Genomic DNA, 23,002 nt, shown 5'->3' with positions numbered 1-23,002 from the left:
AAGTGGGGACAAGGCTGAACCTTTGTTAGTTTTGGGGATGCCAGACGCTTCACATACATAATCTCAAGTCATTCTCACAACCACTCTGTGAAATAGGTTTATCTTTTCTTTTTTAATTTTTTTTAACGCTTATTCATTTTTTGATAGAGACAGAAAATGAGTGGGGGAGGGGCAGAGAGAGAGGAAGACACAGAATCCAAAGCAGGCTCCAGGCTCTGAACTGACAGCACAGAGCCCTATGCGGGGCTCGTACTCACGGACCGTGAGATCATGACCTGAGCTAACGTCGGATGCTTAACCGACTGAGCCACCCAGGCGCCCCTAAATAGGTTTATCTTTAAGAAACTAAAAATATCGCCAACAAGGAAGCAGAAACTCAGAGGTCCAAATGCCAGATGCTGAGCCCTACCTTCTCAATGGTTGATGTGGATTCAAACCCAGTTCATTCCCTTGAAAGACCACATACCTCCCCTGTACCACACTGTTCTTACTGACATAGAAAAGGATGTAGGAATAAAGGAGGTGGAAAGTAACAAGACTCGACCCCACCCTTCCCTCAAGTCTTAAATGTTTATCCGTGGAAGGTGGCTGGAAATTAGGATAAGAGCTAAAATTCATATCTGGATTGATGGAGCATTTTTTTCCCAATGGAGAAACTTGGGTGTTTTCAAAGGCAAACGCACCTTCCTATGCCTCTTTTTAATGCTCATGGAAAGTGGCGTTCACGGGTCGAACTAACGCTGTGTTGAGGCTTTGCGAGCACATGTGACAGGATAGCACCAGGTTCCCAGGGACTGTGGGGAGAAAATAAAGAGCAGAGTACCTGTCTCTGTCCACACCTGCCCCCATCCCCCATGGCCTGCTGAAAAACTCCATTTCAGCTCTACTGCCCCCAGACTCTACTCCACACATCAGTGTAAGAGGAGGGCTGGGAGATAAAAGGGAGGTCACCTTTGGGGGGCTGCTGAGTATGTGGTATAGCAACGCTCCTTTTCCTTCACCTCCCTTTTGGGGAGAGAGGGGATTTGACCTGGTTTCTCCAGCAATTTTTTTTTTTTACACTTTATTTTTGAGAGACAGGAAGAGACAGAGTGCAGCTGGGGAGACACAGAATTGGAAGCAGGCTCTAGGCTCTGAGCTGTCAGCACAGAGCCAGACGCAGGGCTCGAACCCATGAACTATGAGATCATGACCTGAGCCAAAGTCAGAGGCTTAACCGACTGAGCCACCCAGGCGCCCCTCTCCAGCGATCTTCTTACAAGATTAGTGGAACCTAGCCTGTGCCTCTTATCAAGATCAGACAGATGACCATCTCTTCCCAGAATGATGCGGGGCACCAGCGCTGCTGGGTGTGGAGGGACGGTGGCCCTGGGAGAGTGTCACCACAGCTGCCTACTGTGCCAAAGAAGTGTGAGTTTCCCCGGCCAGCTGGCCAGCTCTTAAGAAAACAGTGTTTCCTGCCTCGGAAGAGATAAAACGTTCACTTTAGCAAGATGTTCTTGTTCCTAGATAGGATAGCAAAGAAATCAGCTACTGGGGATAATGCACTGGCCTTGGCCCACTGACCCTTGTCCCTTCCAACAGGACCAGGTCCACCTTCCCCTTTATGGAGCAAGAGGGGCTGAAACTGGAGAGGCGGGGGTTTACAGGCACCAGGTGGGTTGAGAAGGCAGAACTTCCCCGGGAGGCATCGTGATCTCATGGTTCGTGAGTTCGAGCCCTGCACAATGCAGAGCCTGCTTGGGATTCTCTCCTCTCTTCTTCTCTCTCTGGTCCTTCCCCCATGGTTCTCTTTCTCTCTCTCTCTCTCAAAATAAATAAATAAAGTTAAAAAAAAAAGTACTTCCCCAGGAGGCAGAGGGAGTGGAATCTCCAGAAGAGAGGGGCAGCAGACGTGATGTCACACCTGAGATATCAGAAATAAGATAAGGAGTGCCTCGGTGGCTTCGACAGTTAAGCATCTGACTCTTGATCTCAGCTCAGGTCTTGATCTCAGGGTCATGAGTTCAAGCCCTGCATTAGGCTGGGCTTGAAGCCTACTTAAAAGAAAGGCAAACAGAGTAACACAAGAAAGACTGGGTGAGAGAGAGAAGCATCCATGGTGGGGAACACCTCCCTTCTGGAGGCCTGAGGCTTCAAGGGTGAGAGTCTACCTTTTATTCTTCCTGCCCTGACTGCCCTTGCTTGCCCTTTTGAGATCTGCCTGGCTCTTCTGAAGAAAACTCTATCATAGTTCCTGTATGTCTGGAAAGGGAAGGTTAATGTGGCAGAAGGGACTTGGCAAGGACAGAGATGATCCTATCGTTTTGCCGGGCTCAACACACACACACACACACACACACACACACACACACACACACACACGCACACACACGCATACACACACACACACACACACACACACACACCGGGCTCAACACACACACACACACACACACACACACACACACACACACACACACACCGGGCTCAACACACACACACACACACACGCACACACACGCATACACACACACACACACACACACACACACACACACACACACACACACACCAGCAGCAGCTACAGGGACCCCTTAGGCTGGCTAGCAGCAGGACACCCTTTGAGACACCAGGCAGTGAGGCTGAATTCCCCAGGCACACCCTACCAAGGATTAACTCATCCCCTTTTTAACACCTAGCCTTGCCACAAGCAAAGTTACTGGTGCCTCCATTGTATTTCATTCAAGCATTCACACAGGTCAACCTCCCTTTGCAAACATGTGCTTTGCCCACTGCCTCATTAGTGCAGGAAATGTGTTGTGGCAGTAATCTGACAGACAGCTGAGAGCTTTTGAATGGTATTTGAATGGCTGCTGCCAACAGCCATCTTGGCTTCTCTCAAGGAGCCAAAAATATCCTTCAGATAAGCCGCAAAGAGACTGTGGCCTGGGCGGGAACCAAAATCAACCAAAGACCGTGGCCCTTGCATATATTTCTATGCATCTAAGGAATAAATGAACCATGTGGCCGTAACAATGCCTACATTTTCAAACTCATGGGTTATGCTAAATTTCCAGAGAAACGGGTCCAGGAAATCCAACTTTACGTTTTTAATACCTTGAAATTGATGAGAATTTCCAATGTAATAATATTCAACAGTGATTTACATAGAGAAACAAATGGACGTTTTTAAAGAATGGGTAAAGGTCACATCATATTCTGGTAATCATGATTAGTGTTGCTTGTAGAGGATTAGTGGGAAAATTAAAAATAGATGTAGACAGAATGTTCTTTCTCTCCTGCCTTTAAGTGTGCCCGTATATAGTTTTCCATATCTTAACAAAATACACACTTCACTCTATTTCCCTTTCTGATAATGCCCCGGCAGGTTAGGCTCTGGTTAACTAGTTTCCCCTGAAGGCAGGCTCCGTTAAGAGGGACTAAGTGTCCTGGTGTATTTCAAAATGGTTTCTTTTCCCTTCCCCCTCCTAGAAGCAAGAGGGGATTTCTTTCTCTCCAACATGTACCGTGGGAATGTGGTTGAGCTCCTGGAGGTGAATCTCACAAAATTCAGAGGTTATGACTGGGCCCTACTGGAGTTTTTAATTTTCAGACTTGTCTGCACTGAGACTCCAGCAATTTCTCAGTGATAGTTCTGGTTTTCGTCCCTGAGTACCAGCTCCCAAAGCAGTTTCTGCTCCTTGAGTGTGTGCTCTGGTAAGCTGGCACTCCCTGCATTGGCCTGCCTGTCTCTCCAGTCTTGGAGGGCACAGAATTTGCCCTGTGTAATCCTGTCTCTTATGGATCCAAGAAAAGTTGTTGAGTTTTCAATCTGTTCACCTTTTTACTTGTTATTAGAGTGGAGTGGTGACTTCCGAGCTCCTTACCTGTGAACTGGAAAGGAGAAGTCCTCTACTCCCCTCTGTAACTATGTCTCTCTCCTTTGGTTGACACGCTTCTTCAGGAATCCTCTTTGATTACTTTGTTGGTTTTCTTGACAACCTTTCTCCACTTCAAATGGTTTCCTAATTTCCAAATCCAGGATATATTTGAACATGTACTTTTTCCTGTAATTCCATGAAGCATCCATAACCACTCCTTTTTACAGCATCCTTTCCTTTGGCCTTATATGGAAATACATTCTTCAGAATTTGGTGTCTGGATGTTTATTAAAGCCTCTTAACTCCCAACATAGGCCACTTCCTGTGGTTTAGTCTTTGGCCTTCTATTTTTCTTCCTTTAGATTCTCCCTTTCGGTGAACAGATCCACCCCCTATGGCTTCTATTATCACGTTTATGCAAAGCTACATATTCAGCTCTGACTTCTGTCCTGAGATTAACATCTTTAGCTGCATACTGGAGATCTCCAGTGAAGAAATATCCAAGATACAGACCCAATACAAGTTTCATCTGTGAGCCCATTTCTTCTGACCTGGACAGGAAGTATTTCAACAAGTTCAACCACACCACAGGGTGGGGCTCACAAGAAACCAGTATGTTTGAATGAGCATTGGAAATCCATGAGACTGTGAGTTTTACCTCCCACCCTTTCAATCATCTATATGACTATATCCGTTGGAAAGAGTGGAGGCTCCAGAAACATCATCTTTGTTGAGAGACCCCTTTTACTGAGTAGAATGCCTTGGGAGAGTATGCATCTCCCTGACCTAAAACGTCCCACACTATGAGCATTGAGGCAAATTTCTAGAGAAAGAAACCACCCCCTGGGGCTTCTCAGACATGAGTGGAGGGAGCTCCCAGAATATGAGACTCTCTGTAATCCAGCAGGTGAGAGGACAGAACATCAAGATTTGAAATATTACCGTAATTATGATCTCATTTATACTCTCAGAGTGATGATTTTTTTAAGCTCCTTTTTCTCAATGAATTGCAGGCAACTGCCCAAGTTGGGAACCTAGGAGTTGACTTAAACTTGTCCCTTTTCTTCATCTCTGAAATCTAGTGAGTACCATGTAAACCCATCCTTTATAACCTGTGCGGAAGAAAAATACTATAGCACAAAGGATGCAGGAGAGGGGACTACTCTTATAAAATTCTTACATTAGGTGATATAAATTCAAAGTAGACTGTAATAAGCTATGTATGTGTAATGTACTGTAATCCCTAGAACAACTATTAAAAAAAACACACCAAGAAGTATAGCTAAAAAGTCAATAGAGCTGATAGAACAGAATACTAAAATCTGGGGCACCTGGGTTGCTCAGTCAGTTAAGCATGTGACTCTTGATTTTGGCTCAGGTCATGATCTGAAGGTTGTGAGACTGAGCCCAGTGTTGGGCTCCACACTGAACATGGAGCCTGCTTGGGATTCTCTCTCTCCACTCTTTCTGCCCCTCCCCCACTCTTTCTTTCTCTCAAAAAAATAATAGAATACTAAAATCTATTCAAGTAACTAAAAAGGAGATAGGAAAGGAAGAACAAAAAATAGAACAAAGAGAGAAAACTCCAGCAAGATGCAGACTTACACCCAACTATATCAGTGATTACATTAAATGTAAATGGAACAACCATTTCAATTAAAGGCAGAGGTTATTAGACTGGACTTAAAAAAACAAAAACAAAAACAAACAAAAAAAACAAACAAGACCCTGGGGTACCTGGGTAGCTCAATTGGTTAAGAATCTGACTTCAGCTCAGTCCATGATCTCATGGTTCCTGAGTTTGAGCCCCACATCGGGCTCTGTGCTGACAGCTCAGAGCCTGGAGCCTGCTTTGGATTCTGTGTCTCCCTCTCTCTATGCCTCTCCCCCTCTCATGCTCTCTCTCTCTCTCTCTCAAAAATAAATATTAAAAAATATTTTTAAAAAAACAAGACCCAATTATATGTTGCTTATGAGAGATGCACTTTACATATAAATACACAGACAAGTTGAAAGTACAAATATGGAAAAAGATACCCATGCAAACTCTAATCATAAGAAAGCTAGGGTAACTATATTGATTTCAGACAAAGAAGGCTTCAAGACAAAGGGAATTACTAGAGATGATTAGAGTCATCTCATAATGATGAAAGGTCAATTCCTCAAGAAGACCAAGTAAATCTGCCCTTGATAGTATCTGCCTTACATGCTACCTCCTCTCTACTTCATCTTATCTCTTGGCTCAGTTTGGTTCTCCTGGTTCCTTAGCAGGATGATGTCTGTCTTCTACTCTAACCCATCCTGGCTGCAAGTGCATTTTTTGAAATAAAAATAAGATCAGTCCTTTAATCAAAAACCTCTAATGGTCACTAGCTGGGTAAAGTCCAAATTCCTTCCTTAGCCTGTTATAGTTGTCCCAACCCAACTATCCAGCTTTGTCTCCCATTGATCATCATTCACAGCAAAAACTCCTGTTCCAGAACACACGATGCTTCCCTCAGTGCATCTGTCAAAGATCCTCCACTTTTCAAGATCCCCTCCTTTCATTTCCTCCACACATCAATTAGGCATCCTTTTGTACTTGGCTATAAACTGTACCTGAACTAGCTCCTGTCATTCTCCCTGTCCTCCCTCTCTCACTGTATCCCAGCCACCCTGGCCTCAAATGCTCCATACTTAGTCCATTTTAAGGTCTTTGTATTTGCTGTTCCCTCTTCAAGGCATGCTCTTCTCTTTGCTCACTGCATGGTAACCCCTTTGATCCATGCAGGTTGCTCCTCACAGAGTCTTTAGGGAAAGACAAGAACATCTTTGGAACATTTTCTACTCTGACTCTACTAAAGGACTATGTAAGTAATGAGGACCTAGGGATCGGCACCGTGCATCCAGTGAGATTTCAATAAAACATTAATGGGCTGGGGGTGGGGGGAGGCACCAACAATGCCAGGCAATGAGAGCTGAATTGTGAGCTCCAAAGACATACTTGCTTCAGACCATGATTCTGGCCTTTTAAGTCATTGCTTGGGAAGACATCCTGATCTCAGGATCCCCAACAAAGAATCCCTGTTTTAGACTGTAAAATTTTCTCTTAGTTCGCTTTAAAAAATCAGCTTGCATTCTGTTTTTTCTCTTTGTGTGTGTGTGTTTTAAAACATATTCAAGTTCAATATCTTCTCAATTTAAACTCAGCATCTTTTTAATTCTCTTAAGACATCCCTTCCCTCTCTTCTTTGATTTTTCTCTTGGACTCTCCCCCACTAGTATTCATTCAGTGGCCTGTTTTCTTTTGAGAGAAAAATGTTTGGCAGCTTGCTCTTTGGCTGCAAAAATGTTGAACAGGTTTTGAGCACTTGGGTTTCCTGGCTGGCACAAATCCCTTGCCTTGTTACATAAAGGAATCCCTGCACCCTTGAAACTCCAGGGGAACACAGTGTTGGAGCCTCCCTGTTTGAGGGTTATTGGATAAGGTGCTTGTGGACGTGTAATTGCTGTGCTCAAAGACAACACGAATGGCAGTGTTACTCACCACAAGCACCACTGTGGCAAGCAGGCCTGCTGTCCTCATTGTGTGGCCGGTCTGTCCTTTGCAGACTCACAGCTCCACTTCCTGCCAGGGCTGTGGCGGTTGGCGTGGAGCCTTGGCACCGAGGTCGGCAGCCCCTTCTCCCTTACACGCAGCCACACCACTTCCACATTCCTGGCACACATTTGCAAAGTCCCCTCTCGCGATTTCTTCAGCCCTGCATTGCCCTCTAGGAGCCTGCGACCTAAAAGAGAGGCTTGCCCCTGACCCAGCTGTAAAATCCAGTATTCACCCTAAACTGAAATTAAATATTGCCTTATAATAAGTGTTATTTATTATTAATCATGCTTACTAATAGTACAATAAATGGTTTAATGATACAATTCATTGTCAGTAATAATATTTCATAATTGTACCTAACCTTTTTGAATGCTTACTCTGTGCTGCACTCTCTTGCTATGTTTCAACTCCTTGAACCCTCACAACAACCCTGGGGGCTATGCACCATTATTATCCCCATTTTATCACATCAGACGATGAAACTGTGGCAAGCAGAGATGGAGAAACTCATCCAAAGTCCCACAGCTAGGGCACGGAGCTGGGCTTGAAACCGGGTTGTCTGATTCCCCGACTCAGGCAGTCTGACTCCAGAGCCTGCACTGGAGTAAGTGTCCCAGGGTTTGTTCCATACAACACACTACAGACAACACAATGAGACAGATGGAGGATGTTATGGACAGAATGTTGAAGCCCTAACCCCAGTGTGACGGTACTTGGAGACAGAGCCAAGGGGAGCAGTTAGGTTTAGATGAGGCTTGCTTCCTCCCTCTGCCAGGTGAGGACACAGTGAGAAGACAAGGTCTGCAGGCCACAACGTGGGCTTCACCAGGAGCCCAAACTGCTGGCACCTTGACTTTGGACTTCCCAGCTTCCAGAACTGCGGGAAGTAAATGTTACAGCTGTTTAAACCACTCAGTCTGTGGTATTTTGTTGTAGCAACCTGAGCTGACTAATATAGGGGAAGGTGTTCCTTAATCAAATCAATTTGGGAAATGCTCAATATTTACTCACTATCTGAAAGGACTCGCAATGTCTATTAGAAAATCAAAGGCTCTGGAAAGTCCTGCATTAAAGAAAGCTCTTTAAATTTGTTAAAGCAGAGGTGCCTGGGTGGCTCAGTCGGTTAAGCATCTGACTTCAGCTCCAGTCATGATCTCACAGTTGGTGGGTTCGAGCCCCACCTTAGGCTCTTGTGTTGACAGCTTGGAGCCTGGAGCCTGATCCAGATTCTGTGCGTCCCTCTCTCTGCCCCTCCCCTGTTCATGCTTTGTCTCTCTCTGTCTCTCAAAAATAAATAAATCTTAAAAAGATAATAAAAATAAGTAAGTTTGTTAAACCCATTGCTTCCCAAACTTTTTGAAGTGTGGAAATTCCCCATGTATGAATTCTTTACAGAACACACTTGGAAGGTGTTCCTGGGCTGAATGCCTCGGGTAGGATTGTGTGCTTGTTTCCAGGTGGAATGTAACTGCCCAGTGAAGTCAGAAGCTTATGTAGGGAAAGGTTTGGTAGCTGAGACCAAGAGGGGAGATGCGATACAGGCAGAGCCTGAGAAACGCAGGGCAGAGGACTGCAGCCAAGAGGCAGTGAGTGGCCCTGCAGGGGGGAGAAGAGCCCAGATATTCCAGAACATCCGGGAGGGTAAGTGGGAAGATCTACTACAAGGAACTTGTTCTCAGGGTAAATCTGGTGAGAACTAACTTCCAAGAGCGAACTTAGGGCCTATCCTGGACAGAGGATTTGACTTTAAGAGCAGAAAGGCCATTATGGTATTGTGTTAATTTGAATATAGGAGAATAGGATACACAAATAAATCTCAGAGTTATTGTATCATCTGCCAGAAACGGCCATATGTGATACCCACTAGAAATTTAACACAGGCTGATGTCCTAACATGTCTTAATTTCTATATAGGGAATTACAAGATGAGACCTCAAATAAAAGACCCAGCTGGGCAAGAAAATAAGAAGGTCTTGCTTGGCCACAAAAGTGGCCATTTATAGTATCCAATAAATGTTCTTGCTGAAGATATTGAAAGGACAGAAAGGGGGAGGATTAATAGCATCATATGGAGGGTGCCTGGGTGGCTCAGTCAGTTAATCGTCTGACCCTTGGTTTCGGCTCAGATCATGATCTCGTGGTTGTTGAGTTTGAGCCCCGCATCGGCTCTGTGTTGACGATGCAGAGCTTGCTTGGGATTTTCTTTCTCTCTCTCTCTCTGTCTCTTTCTCTCTCTCTCTCTTTCTCTCTCAAAATTAAAAAAAAAAGGCACAATTCAGGGTTTGTGTCCTTAAAATGAAATATTAATCATAATTGAGCAGTTAGATCTTTTTAACAGTTTAAGCTTCTTGCAGGGTGGTGGGGGGAGGAAGCAGGGAGATCACCGGCAGAATGATGGCAAATGTCAACAGAAAACAATCAAATTGCTATATGATCGCATAGGAAGATTTCATGTCTGCTGTTAGCTGAGGGGGCCTTGTGCATTCCATCCAAATCTCACATCCTGATTCCTTGTTGTTCAGAACATGCTAGAGGAAGTTTGGAAAAGAAACTGTTTTGTTCAGAGGTTGGCACACTTAGTACAATTCAGGCAGTTCATTTGTAATGAGTATTCAACACACAGATCAATTGTGCAAACAAATTCAATTTGCTATTTTCTTAAACAGAAGAACATACAAACATAAGTGGCCTCGATGATTTAACACTGAAAATGTTGACTTAGTAGAGATAAACCTCAACGTTGAGCAAAGGGCTTCCCATACTCTCTTCATTGAAAACAAATTGAAAATTTGTTTGACATCAATAATTTTTCCTCGGAATTGGGATGTATTGAGGTTGAACACGTTACACGGAGCAAACAGCTTATTTTCAATTTTTTGTGTTCATATATATATATATTCACCTGTAATTGCAAATTGCATACAAATGATGTTTTCTCTTGTGCAAATGCCAAGGGAAGTCAGCAAATGTCGTGATTATTAGTGCCATCTACTGGTGAAATGTAGTATGACCACATGTACCGGGTCTGAGAAGCAGAGTTACTATGGGGGACGAGGAGTCAAGTAAAAGGACAGATGGGACAGGGATTCTGTATTTGAGAATGATGGTGGCTATGGAGTGCCTGAGTGGCTCAGTCAGTAGAGCATCTGACTTCTGCTCAGGCCGTAATCTCGCAGTTCATGAGTTCAAGCCCCACGTCAGGCTCTCTGCTGTCAGAGCAGAGCCTGCTTTGGGTCCTCTGTTCCCTTCTCTCTCTGCCCCTCCCCTGCAAACTTTTGCCGTCTCTCTCTCTCTCTCTCTCAAATAAGTAAATAAATATTTTTAAAAAGAGTGGTGGTGGTTATTATGCTAAGTGAAGTAAGTCAGAGAAAGACAAATACCATATGATTTCATTCATACGTGGAATTTAAGAAACAAAACAGATGAACCTATGGGAAGTGGGTGGAGAGAGGAGAAAGAAACCACAGGAGACAGTTTGTTCTCTGTACAAACTGAGGGCTGCTGGAGGGAGCTGGATGAGGGATGGACTAGTTGGGGGATGGCTACTAAGGAGGGCGCTTGTTGTGATGAGCACTGGGTGTTGTACTAAGTGATGGATCACTGAATTCTACTCCTGAAACCAACATTGCCCTGCTAACTGAGTAAAACAACATTTTTAAATGGTGGTGAACCTATCTTTATGAGACAATTAGAAATTCAAACATTTAAAAGGTATCTGACTGTTAAATAATTATTGCTGATTAGTTTTAGGTGTGATGTTGGTGTTGGGGTTACGTTACAACATCCTTATCTTTTAGAGATTTGGGACCAAGTCTGACCCACTATCTGTTTCTGTTTGGCCTATGAGCTAAGAATAGTTTTTACATTTTGGGCTGAAAGAATCAAAAGAAGAATGCTTTGTGTCGTAGGCAAATTACATGAAATTCAAACTTCAGTGCCCATAAGTATGGTTTTATTGGGACATGACCCTGCTCATTCATTTACGTTTTGTCTGGGCCTGGCTGCTTTGTGCTTTGCCAGAAGAGCTGAGGATTTGCACAGAGTCCGTGTAGCTCACAAATCTGAAAGATTGACCCCCTAGCCCTGTACAGAGAAACCTTGCCCACACTGCCCTAGAGCTGCCCTGTTCTAAGTGTGGCCTATAAACCAAGCAATGCTGGCTTTGCCTGGAGGCTGTTAGAAACACAGAATTTGGGTCTATGCCCCAGACCTACTGATTCCAAATCTTCAGATCCCGGGTGATTCCTCCTCACATTAAAATTTGAGGAGCACAGGGGCACCCGGGGGGCTCAGCCGGTTAAGCATCTGGCTCTTGATTTCGGCTCAGGTCATGTTCTCACAGTTCATGGAATCCAGCCCCACGTCAGGCTCTGCGCTGACGGCTCAGAGCCTGCTTGGGATCCTCTCTCTCCCTCTCTCTCTGATTCTCAATCTCTCAAAATAAATAAACAAACTTAAAAAAAAAAGTGAGGAGCATTGGTTTAGATGGCTCTGCTCACCTCATCCTCTGGTCGCACCGTCCCAAGGGTGCAGCAGCCGGTGGGGACATGCGGCTGTCTACCTGGAGCTCCCCTCCCCCATCTAGGTCATGCCCTGAGGACCTAGAACCCTAGAATTCCTGCCTCCAGAGCTAAAGCAGACCGTCTCCGCAGGGTCCATCTCCTAGCCGGTCAGGGGGCCAAGATAAGCTGTTTATGGGGTGGGAAGAAGGTGGCTTGGGCTTGGATGTGAAGCAGGGTGTCCTGTGGCTTGAGTAGCAGATTCTACAGGGCACAGAAAGGGTCAGTCAGAACCAGAGGTGGGAAGAGAAAGGGGGGGGGGGTGCTAGGGGCTGGGGTCAGCTCCCCCTGTGCTATCAATCTTTCGGCTGGGAACTCCAGACTGCAGGAATCCCAGCCTGCCAGGTACTTGTGAAGGTATATTTCACCATTTGGGAGCTTGATTCCTAACTTCTAAATACTTAAACATATAGTATGGGCCTTCATTTCTGCTCTTGATGTGGGGCCCACCAATCTTACTGGCATCTGCCACATGCAAGGTGTACGGCCTGGAGCAGGTTACTGACACTCCGTGGGCTTGTTTCCTTGTCCATAAGATGGGATCCTAACACCTGCCAGGCTTGGGTTCGTATTAAATGTGATAATTCAGCAAAGACACATCCTTGCCACGCAGAGACGGATAAGGGCTGGCTGTGCTTTGTAGAAGAATGTTACCTTATACCTCCGGGCTTCCTGATGCTTGATGTCATAGGCACTTGCCACTGGCTGATAAGGTGAATTTCCCTAAACCCCAAGCACAGGAAGCCACTTAGGCTCCAGTCACAGCCCTGTGTCAGACCAGTGCTTGGCCAGAGACACAGAACTCCCGTAGGGCACCTGAGTGTCTCAGTCGGTTGGGTGTCTGATTTCAGCTGGCTCAGATCATGATCCCATGGTTCATGAGCTCGAGCCCCGCATTGGGTCCTCTGCTGTCAATGCGGGTCCTCTGTGCCCCCTCTCTCTGCCCTTCCCCCTGCTCACAGTCTCTCTTGCTCAAAAATAAAAAACGAAACAAAACAGAAAAAGAACTCCCTGGGGCGCCTGGGTGGCTCAGTCGGTTGAGCATCTGACTTCAGCTCAGGTCATGATCTCATGGTTCATGAGTTCAAGCCTGGAATCAGGCTCACTGCTGTCAGCACAGAGCTCGCTTCGGATCCTCCACCCCCCCTCTCTCTCTGCCCCGCCCCTCCTCACGCTCTCTCTCCCAAAAATAAATAAACACAAAAAAACAAAAAAACGAAAAAACAAAAAAACAAGGAATGAAGCTTCATTTAAAAAAAAGAACTCCCTGAGCTTTCCTGTGAAGAAGCAACTCCTGAAGTCACTGTCCAGCTGCTCCCTGGGCACAATTCCTAGGATTTCCCACCCATCGACAGCACACCTGGAGGCTTTCGGGTTTGTCAGGAACGCAGGATTTGTAGGAAACCGGAGACAGCGGTGTCATATTAGAAAACCGCCACTAGGGGGAAGCAGAATCCACACATCCGTGTGAGGAGCGTGAAAAGGTGTGGCGCGCGGACCCGGAAGGGCACAGGAAGGGCAGGAGGGGTCCAGGTCCTAACCTCCTCTCCCCTTGCCACGCATCCCACCCTCCAAACACCTAAATAGGAGCTGCTGGTCCTGCACTGGAAGCACCTGACCACTGTGTACCGCTGCCTCATCCAGGTATAGTCCATTGTATCTTAAATAGGGCGAAGGGCGCAGTCGTTCACAAGCTTAGCTGCAAATTTGAATCACCTGGGGAGCTCTGTAAAATCCCCGCGCTGAGTTTTGGTCTCCATGAAGTCAGAATCTCTGGGGTGCGGAGGCAGGAATCAACACTTTTTATTTATTTCTTTATGTTAAATCGTAGGGTCTTCATCTTTATTTACTTTTATTCTTTTTAATGTTTTATTTATTTTTGAGAGAGAGAGAGAGGGGGGGGGGAGCAAGTGGGGGAGGGGCAGCGAGAGAGAGTGACAGAGGATCCAAAGCTCTGTGCTGACAGCAACAAGTCCAATGTGGGGCTCAAACACACGAACCGTGAGATCATGACCTGAGCCAAAGTCAGATGCTCAACCAACTGAGACACCCAGGCACCCCCTTTTTTTTGTTTGTTTTCTAAGTAGACTCCACGCCCAATTTGGGACTTGAACTCACAACCCTGAGAGCAAGAGTCACATGCTCTACCAACTGAGCCAGCCAGGGGCCCCAGCAATCAATACTTTTCAAAATACCACAGGCGATTCCACACTGCAGCCAAGTTTGAGAACTATTTTTGTAGACAAAAGATCTCATTTCTTCCCAAATGGCAACTGGCTTTCATTGCCAGGTGCCACCTCCAAGAAGCCTCCAAAAGTAACCACACATTCTTCTCCTCCATCTGTCCACGGGTCTGTAATTGGTGCCAGCGCTGTTCCTATTTGGATGTGCATACAGATCACCCCGGGATATTGTTAATATGCAGATTCCGATTCAACAGGTCCAGATGGGGCTGAGATTCTACACGTCTAACTACGCTCCCAGGTGCTGCCCCGCTGCTGGTCCATGGACTACAAGTAGCAGGGTTTATGGGATAGCAGCCTCTTCCCCAAAGGCAAATCCGATCAGGTCTCACCCCTGCTCAGTTAACCAACTGAGCCCCACCCAGGTCCCCCTCTTCTTACATTCTTAATTTTCAAACATTCTGTCAACCCCCCACCAAAAAGCCAAAAAACAAAACCAAGCTTGTAAATACAGAGAACAGTTTGGTGTTTGACAAAGGTGAGGGGTGGGTGAAATGGGTGAAGTGGGTCGAAAGGTACAAATTTCCAGTCAAAAGATACAGAAATTCTAGGGATGTAATGTTTAACATAGTGACTGTAATTAATACCATATTGTATATTTGAAGGTTACTAAGATCTTAGAAATTTTTACCACAAAAAAAATTTTTTTGTCACTGTGATGGTATATGTTAATTACACTTATTGTGGTGATCATTTCATAATATATACAAATATCAAATTATGTTTTATACCAGAAACACATATATGTCAATTATATATCAAGTTTTAAAAATAAGCATTCTATCAAAGGAATTAGAACCCTATTGCCTTAGATTTACCGTATTACCTGTAGTAATAAGTATCCTATTCTTTTAAAATTTAGTCTAGGGGCACCTGGGAGGTTCAGTTCGTGAAGCATCCAACTCTTGATTTCAGCTCAGGTCATGGTCTCATAGTTTGTGAGTTTGAGCCCCTCATCAGGCTCTGTGCTGCCAGTGTGGAGCCAGCTTGGAATTCTCTCTCTCTCTCTCTCTCTCTGCCCCTCCCCTGCTTGCAGGCATGCTCACTCTCTCTCAAAATTAAAAAAAAAAATGTTTTTTAATTTAGTCTAAAGGAATTGATGTAGGGGTTTTTTTTTAGCCTTTAATTTTTTGTTCATTCTTTTTTTTCTTTTTCTTTTTTTGAGAGAAAGATCATGAGAGTGGAGGAGAGGGGCAAAAGGAAAGGAAGACACAGAGAGAATCACACAGGGCTTGATCCCACAATCCTGGGATCATGACCCGAGCCAAACTCAAGAGTCAAACACTCTACTGACTAAACCACGCGGGTACCCTTTATCTCTTGATGCTTGGATGTATTTGTTGTGGTTAACATTTGGTGTTTTAAAAAGAACATTAGCTCCTTACTAAGAGAGCCACTGGTTATCAATGTTTTTCTTCCATGACCTAGTACCATGCCTGGCACCCTAGTAGGCGCTCAACAAATGTTGAGTTTTGACTACTCAGTGAAAAATTCTGATATGCAATTTAAGAAGCTGGGAAAGAGCTCTTTTAGTACTGAAGAATATATCCACAGGTCAAGTTGGAAATATTGTGGACACTTTGAGAGAGTTCTGTGAAAAGCCCCTCCTCATCTGGTGTCTGTTTTCCTCCCTTGCTTCATTTCAAGACATTATCTCTCTCTAGCCTACACTCCAACAGTTCTTAACCTCTTTCAGATCCTCAAATTCACCAAAGTCCCTTTTGTTCTGGACTTTTGGACCAGCCTTTCCCCTGCCTGGCAGCTCCTTTCCCCTTTTTATTGACTCTTCCTCCTCCTTCAGGGGGAAAGTGAAATACCCTTTGGCCAGCAAATCTCCTCCTCCTCCATGAGATTAGGACCTTCCCCTTCCCTGATCTCCTCCTCATCGACTTTCCTGTATCTGTTCCTTTCTCCTCTTCCTTCCTCTGTTAGCCTGGAAGAGCACCAATGGAGTCTCCTTCTTGGGCCCCCAGCACCTGTCTCAGAGCACAAAGTAGGGGCTCAAGTATTTGTCAGATGACTTTGAAAACACACAGGCTGTAGGCGGATAACTTTCCAAGTCCACTGGCTTCTCTTTTATCCTTGGGCTAAGAACTTAGATGCTAATCGACCTCAGATGAGAGGAGGGTTTCAGAAGAAGAGACAAGTATATGATTTAAACAGACGACATCTGGAGAAAGAAGGAAGAAAAGAACTTGGCATTTCAGGAAGTGTACAGACAATGGAAAGTTGCTGTGATTCCCATAGAGCCTCTCCTTTCATTGTGAAGAGGGGTCCCTTGTATGAAAGTGGCACTGAGACTTTCCCCAAAGGGCTCATTCTGGCTTGTTCTCTGAAATGTTGTGTCTGTGGGCAAGGCTGTATATAGAACTGAAGTTGGAGGGAAACATAGATTGTGTGTCTTTGTAGAAATGGTTGGCTTCTCTCTGCCACAAGCAAGCCACTGTCATTGGGACATCACACAAATTACAGAATAAAATCTCTCACCCAATCTCAGGGTTGGAAAGGACACTGGATATCACTGTATCCCTTCCTCTGACCTCTGCAGGAATTCCCTCTGTAGATCTCTGATAACAATTCACAACCTTCTGTCCATGGCAGCTAGCTCCATATTGGATTCTAATTGTTGGAAAATCCTCTTGAGCTGAGTGCTTTGTATGTGGTCATGGTGTATTGAGTTAGATAAACAAACACAAAGGAACATTTATAATCAGGACAATAGAGATTATGTTAAAGTAATGTTTCTTGGTAAAAGATTGTGGGAAAATTGTCTTCAATGTTTGAAATAGTCTCCAGTCATCACATTGTACTGGATACAGGTTCTCTTTGATTTATTACCTGGACAAGTCAAAAAGCAAAAACAAAACAAAAAGTAGGGGCACGTGGGTGGCTCGGTTGGTTAAGCATTGGCCTTCAGCTCAGGTCATGATCTCACAGTTTGTGAGTTCGAACCCCACATTGGGCTCTGTGCTGACAGCTTAGAGCCTTGAGCCTGCTTTGGATTCTGTCTCTCTCTCTCTCTCTGCCTCTTCTCTGCTGGTGTTCTGTCTCTTTCTCTCTCAAAAATAAACATTAAAAAATAAAAAATAAGCAAAAACAAAAGTAGACAATAAAGACTGTCTTACTACATACTCAGAACCAACTACTAAATATTTACCAAATGACTGAGCAAATTCTCATAAACACTTATTATCTTGAGTCTTGAGATTAAACTTTCAGAATGGACCTCCTTTGCTTGTGGCAAGAATGACCATATCCTTCAGCACTGACCTGGGAGAACAAGGGAGCAGGGCGCAGTGACGTGGAATGGAGATGGCAGATGGTTTCTGGCCCTGCCCTGCCACTAACCAGCTGTGCCGTGTAGGCAAATTACATGTTAGACTCTGATGGAGCTTAGTTTCCTCCTCTGCAAACAGAGGTAATTCAATCAGATGACCTGTAAGGTTCAGTAGCCAACCCTCCTTGGTTCTAGGACTTTGCCCTTTCCGCCTAAAGACCAAAGCCTCATGAGTGAAATGAACTCTCAGGGTAATTGATCATTAGCAAGAGTCTAACTCCTACTAAATGGAGATGGTTAAGTTAAAGCAATTATGGTAAATGTAACTATGTACATACCCTTCCCTGAATTAGCAGAAACTTGAGTTAATATTTGGCTACATCATTAAGCTCATAACCTCTCATTTCTACCTTCAATGTTGGCCAACATTCCCCAGCTGTCAGCTGAATCTAGACTTTTTAAATGTTTCTATTTTTAAACCACAGTAATTAGACCATACAGTCCTGGTAGGGTATATACCAAGAGGAAAAAAAAGAAATACCCCAAACTGCAAAGAAATCTCAAATGATTGTCAGTAATTACTTTTTAACATGATTTCCCCCTTGATATTATATTTCCTGATAGTCAGGTACAGTTATTATGAAACAATAATATATTTAGTAGCTAAGGAAATTAAGTATTTTTTTTAATTAGGAACCAAGATTTTCAGTGCAAGAAAAAAATATATAAATATCGGATCAAAATCCTGGATCCTAAGTTTAAATTAGAAATATTAGTGAGGAAAAAAAGAAATATTATTAAGAATAAGTATGTTTTTTGGTTAAAAAAATTCTTTTTAGGGGTGCCTGGGTGGCTTCGTAGGTTGAGCATCTGACTTGATTTCGGCTCAGGTCATAATCTCATAGTTTGTGAATTCGACCCGGGAATTGGGCTAGCGCTGACAGTGCAGAGCCTGCTTTGGATCCTCTCTCCACTTCTCTCTCTGCCCCCTCCCTGACGTGTGTGCACACACTCTCTGTCTCTGTCTCAAAATAAATAAATAAAATTCTTTTTAGCTCTGTCTGTTGAAAAGGCCTTGACACCTTGACTAACTGATAGCAATGAGCACCCTTAGCCCCCAGAGTGTGCTTTCTAAACACCATTTCCCGCTAAAAGGAACAGAGCTCCTTGGAGAAATGGCTGATTAATTTGGGTTCAGGGATGAACTTGGAACATCTTGTCAAAGCAGCAAGCAAGAAAGTTACCAAAGACTACAGAATCATGCCCAAAAGGCTTAGGAACCAAGTTGAAGAGCCCATAGGGTAGAGATTATACAATTTCAGCACCAGAAACAATAACAACTGCAAAGGATTGAAACGCATTGAATATGTTAAAAATCTGTGAATTCATACAATTACAGCACACACACACACACACACCTTTGAAGGAAACTAGGAATCCAACTCATTATTTTAAAAACTAGGGGGGTCACCTGGCTGGTACAATCAGTGGAACGTGTGATTCCTTCATTGAAAAAAATTTTTTTTAATGTTTAGTAATTTTTGAGAGAGAGAGAGAGCACGAGCAGGGGAGGGGCAGAGAGAGAGGGAAACATAGACTCTGAAGCAGGCTCTAGGCTCTGAGCTGTCAGCACAGAGCCCAATGTGGGGCTCGAACCCACAAACGCAAGATCATGACCTGAGCCAAAGTCCAATGCTTAATTGACTGAGCCACCCTGGCACCCCTGGAGCATGTGATTCTTGATCTCAGGGTCATGAGCTCAAGGCCCATATTGGGTATAGAGATTACTTAAAAAAAAAAAAACGAACAAAAATTTTAAGGATATACATACATACATACATACATACATACATAAATAAATAGAAGTGAAAAAAACTGGGGGGGAAAGACAAAATAATTGCTTGATTCTTTCTTCTACAGAACTATACTAAAGTTGTTATACAAGGTAACCAAACAGTTTATGAAGTAAATTTCTTCTTTTAGAAGAATTTAAGCTAATACATGCAGAGGGATACTACAATTGGAATATCACTATTTTGCAACCTCTAGTGAAATAATGGATTAAGGCAAATGGTTATAGGAATTACATCCCCACAGAGAGATAATCAACAACAAAAAAAGAGTATAGGACATTCTACAGGCTTGTAGAAATTATTGCTCTTCAATAAATAACTTGCATAAAAAAGAAAGAGGGATGGGGAACCTATGATTAAAAGAGATTTAAGAGACATCAACTCAGTGCAATATACGGGCCTTATTTGGATCCTGATTTGGACAAACTAACTGTAAAAAAAAAAACTAATTTATGAGAGAATCAGAGATATTCAGAACATTGCCTGGATATTTGATGGAGTTATGGAAATACCATAAATGTGAAGGGTGCAATGGTGTTTACGAGCCTATACTTTTAAAACTCCTTATTTTTTCAGATAAAGACTAAAATATTTATGGATAAAATAATTTCGATATCTGACACTTAAAACTAATTCAGCTGGGGTTGGAGTAAGACTGAGAAGCACACGGAATATTAAGGCACCAGTCAAAACCTATCCCTTTTTGTCTATTATGAATATATTTCTATTTGCTCCTAAACCATATGATTTTATCTCTCCTCCTCTATCTCATGGGGAGGGTTCCCATTTAAGTCATATTTTAGTGGTAGTGATTTTTTTTAATTTTTTTTAATGTTTTTATTTATTTTTGAAGGAGAGAGACAGAACATGAGCAGAGGAGGAGCAGACAGAGAGGGAGACAGAATCTGAAGCAGGCTCCAGGCTCTGTGCTGTCAGCTCGGAACCTGGAGCCTGGAGCCTGCTTCAGATTCTGTGTCTCATTCGGTCTCTGCCCCTCCCCCACTTGTGTTCTGCCTCTCTCTGTCTCTCAAAAATAAATAAATAAATGTAAAAAAATTAAAAAACTAAAACCAAAAACAAAAAAGAAAAATAAGTAAAATCATGACTCTCATGCAAATATTAAAAGGCCATCATTCTTTATTATTTTTATAAAGTTTTTTTTTAGTTTATTTATTTATTTTGAGAGTGAGAGAAAGAAAGAGCATGAGTGGAGGGGCAGAGAGAGGGAAAGAGGATCCCAAGCAGACTCCTCACAGTTGGCACAGAGCTGGACGTGGGGCTCAGACTCACAATTGTGAGATTATGACTGGAGTTGAAATCAAAAGTGGGTCACTTAACCAACTGAGCCACCCAGGTGCCCCATGAGTTTTTTATTATTAATTATTATTAATTTATGAAGGAATCAGTAAAACATTACACCTGGTTTTTATAGTCTCTACCTAACAAGATTCTTTTGTATTGCCTTGAGCAGGGATTGTTTGCATTGCCATGAACAGGAATCCCTTGTATGACTATTTCTACAAGTTAACTTCTACCTTCCTGGAGTTGTAAAATAGCCTAGGAAAGACAAGGGCTTTCACCTCCGTAGGGTAACACAGTCCTGCAAAGGATCATAATCCAACATTCCCCCGAAAAGATATTTGGTAACCCTCCTGCCCTTTCCACACCCTTCACAGTTGTTCCCTCAGTTGTGATCATTTACGAAGGCCTCCCACCTCATCCCTGTCCCTTTATCCTTCCCCCCAACCCACAAGACATCCTAGGCATGGGTAAATGCTTTCTGTGTATGTTTTAGACACCATGAAAATGTGGAGAGCTTGTGACCATTTTACAGGGATGTGGAGGAAAAAAAGACCCAACCTGGTAAGCGAGTTTAAATCCCACATGTAAAGTGTTTTATAAAGAGTGGATTCTTCTGTTCTGTATCGCACAGAAGGACACAGTGCTCAAACATTTGCGCTGTGACAGGAATGGTTCACTTTGATTTAAAAAGCAAGTTACTGGGGCGCCTGGGTGGCTCAGTCGATTAAGTGTCCGACTTCGGCTCAGGTCGTGATCTCGCGTTTCATGAGTTCAAGCCCCGCATCGGGCCCTGTGCTGACAGCTTAGAGCCTGGAGCCTGCTTCGGATTCTGGGTCTCCCCCTCTCTGTGCCTCTCCCCTGCTTGTGCTCTCTCTGACTCTCAAAAAAATGAATAAATGTTAAAAAAAAATCTTTTTTAAAGCAAGTTACCTTCAGGAATTTGGCTTAGGAAGTTGACATTGTTTCATTTTAGAGGTTTGTTTTTTTTTTTTTTTTTTCCTGGAATAGTTCAGACCTCCCAGGGAAAGCTGGGCTTCATAAACCATTAGTAAGTCAGGAAAACAGTCGTGCAAACAACACGGAGACATAGGGTCCGAGCATGGAAAGAACGCAAAGGTAGAATTCTGGAGATTTGACCATAAAACAAGAAAAGCCAAAAAAGTTTGGAGAGTAAATGGGGATCAATGATAAGGAAAAAAAGTAAAGTGATCTTTGGCATAAATAAGGGCCTTCAGTAGAGTCCTTCCCTTTACTCAACAATTCCCTCGTGAGGGGTAGACATTGAGGACTTGTGGGATGGTAAAGAAAAGAGGTACTGGATTATTGTAGCTGAATTTTTTTTCACTCAAGGTCATGCTATTATTACCTGAAAAGAGCAAAGAATACAAAACATCAAGAAAGGAGAGGAGATGAATGGAGGTCACTGCTTAATGTTCTTCCAACTGTGACATATTGCACTGATGGCTCCAACTCATCGCTTCTTATAACCAAGCCCTTGGACACCTTTATTTTGCAGTGTCTTCCGTCACAATGAGGATTGTATTTCTCCATCCCGTCACTCAAAGTTCAGCCATATGACTTGCTTTGGCCAAGAGGATGTCAGAAGATATGACATAAGAAGAGGCTTACAAAACCACTTGCCAGCTTGTTCCGCTCTGCTTTTGCTATGAAAAAGGTACGCCCAGATGCGCCGCCCAGTTGTAGGGGATGGAGAGGTAGAGCAAAACCAAATTACTCTAACCAGTCCCACCTAAGATCAGCCAACCCCCATCAGACCCCCAGGGGAGTGAATGAGATCCCCAGCTGAGATCAGCAGAGCCACTCAACTGAGCCCAGCTCAGACTGGCTAAACATCACAGGTGCAGGAAATGAATACTTATGGCTATTGGCCAAGAGGACCTATGGGTGTTTGTTACCTAGTGATTTTCTGCCCATGCTAATTCATATGCCAGCCCATTTTTATCAGACCCTTATGAGATGAGAGAGATCTCTGTGCATACTCGTACATTAATGGCTGGTTCGTTTCAGGGAGTCTGGCTTCCCACGAGGCCACCAGGAGGGAAAAGGGTCAGATACCATAACTACAAATCCAGGCTATGTTTCCTATTTGGGAGGGATTTTTATTTGGAAACCATTCAAATTCGAGGCTAGTAGTGACATTTCCAGGAAAACTGAGGGCCAAAAAATGATATCTGTTAGCTGGGAGGAATCAAGGTAATTTCTACCTGCAGAGTATTTGAAGCTTGAATAGAATAGAACAAACAGTGGTAGCAACAGGAAATGCCCCTATGTGCTTGGCCAAGTAGAAGGTCAAACAGACAA

At 43.7% G+C, this 23,002-nt stretch overlaps 2 protein-coding genes across 8 annotated transcripts in view; one reads left to right on the top strand and one right to left on the bottom strand.

Annotated features, from left to right (window-relative positions):
* CLDN10 (claudin 10) overlaps nt 1-23,002 on the bottom strand; it is a 112,358-nt gene that overhangs the window by 67,206 nt on the left and 22,150 nt on the right. The window lies entirely within an intron of this gene.
* The window catches only part of ABCC4 (ATP binding cassette subfamily C member 4), a 370,199-nt gene continuing 360,703 nt past the window's right edge, over nt 13,507-23,002 (top strand). Inside the window, exons 1-2 of the mRNA XM_053217139.1 lie at nt 13,507-13,649; nt 22,197-22,355. The gene's annotated coding sequence lies outside the window, so the exon portion shown is untranslated. The remainder of the gene's footprint in view (nt 13,650-22,196; nt 22,356-23,002) is intronic.

The sequence above is a fragment of the Acinonyx jubatus genome, chromosome A1 (assembly GCF_027475565.1).
Source record: "Acinonyx jubatus isolate Ajub_Pintada_27869175 chromosome A1, VMU_Ajub_asm_v1.0, whole genome shotgun sequence".
NCBI lineage: Eukaryota > Metazoa > Chordata > Mammalia > Carnivora > Felidae > Acinonyx > Acinonyx jubatus.
This window is presented reverse-complemented; position numbering and strand designations above follow the sequence as displayed.